This window comes from Kryptolebias marmoratus, linkage group LG12, assembly GCF_001649575.2.
Source record: "Kryptolebias marmoratus isolate JLee-2015 linkage group LG12, ASM164957v2, whole genome shotgun sequence".
NCBI lineage: Eukaryota > Metazoa > Chordata > Actinopteri > Cyprinodontiformes > Rivulidae > Kryptolebias > Kryptolebias marmoratus.
The window spans coordinates 1,041,330-1,042,282 of record NC_051441.1 but is presented as its reverse complement, the minus strand read 5'-3'; the positions used below and the strand labels follow the sequence as shown (position 1 = coordinate 1,042,282).

At 44.0% G+C, this 953-nt stretch overlaps 1 protein-coding gene across 1 annotated transcript in view; it reads right to left on the bottom strand.

Annotated features, from left to right (window-relative positions):
- The window catches only part of maptb (microtubule-associated protein tau b), a 7,195-nt gene extending 7,064 nt beyond the window's left edge, over positions 1-131 (bottom strand). Inside the window, exon 1 of the mRNA XM_017428482.3 lies at positions 59-131. The gene's annotated coding sequence lies outside the window, so the exon portion shown is untranslated. The remainder of the gene's footprint in view (positions 1-58) is intronic.
- Between the last annotated feature and the right edge of the window lie 822 nt (positions 132-953).

Below are 953 nucleotides of genomic sequence, written 5' to 3'. Positions count from 1 at the left end.
AGGAGGTTGAAGAGGCAGAGAAGGAGAAAAGGAGGAGAGGAGGAGCAGGAGATCTTACCTCCTGCTGCTGCTCCTGCTGCTGCGGTCCGTCTGCTGCTCCACCCTGCCACCACTCTGAGAAGGAGGGGCTGCTGTTGCCATGGAAACCAGCAGCATCTGCCTGCCAGGGGGATGGGCTGCTGTTGCCATGGTTACCGGGAGCATCACGAAGCCTTTTCAGCCTGTTTCATTTTCACTGGAGGAGAAGTGACTCATTTTATTTATTTATTTATTTATTTATTTATTGTTCTATTGTTTGATGTTTAAATGAAGATTTTTATATTATTTTCTGAGAACGATGACGGTTTAAAAATTTTAAAAACAAAATTTTTATGTTATAATATAGTTTACATTTTCTGACTCAACAAGTCTTGTTTATTGTGATTAAATGTTTTTTTTTTATCAGAGCTCTGAGAAATGGAGGCCTGAAGATGCAGCTGAAAGCCTGAAGAGGAAGTAGTCCTTATAGGATTTATTCAATCATTTTCTGTTTCAACAAACTTGAACAAAATAAATAAAGTTCATAGAGTTCATAGATGATAAATGAAGAGCTGCAGCTCCACAGTTCTCCAGCAGGGGTCACTGTGTTCCTGAGAAACAGNACAAAGAGAAGCTGCAATTAAATGGTTTTATTTGACATGAATGACATGAGATTTTTGGCGCTCGGACCTCGGCGGAAGACGCGAGTGTCGACAATAGCAATGTGCTTCGACGAGAAGCTCAGGTTGAGCATTAGAGGCGTCTTCCCCAGGCCGGACACTGGTGGTGGAGGTCGAAGAGGGGAAGGAAGCTTGAGGGAGCTGGGAAATATAGGGGTGGAGGTGGGCTGAAGTTTGGCCAGTGAACGGATGAGGCCATGATGGAGGTCCTTTTAAACGAAGGCTTGGTTGCTGATTGGATAAGCTGGAGGCACG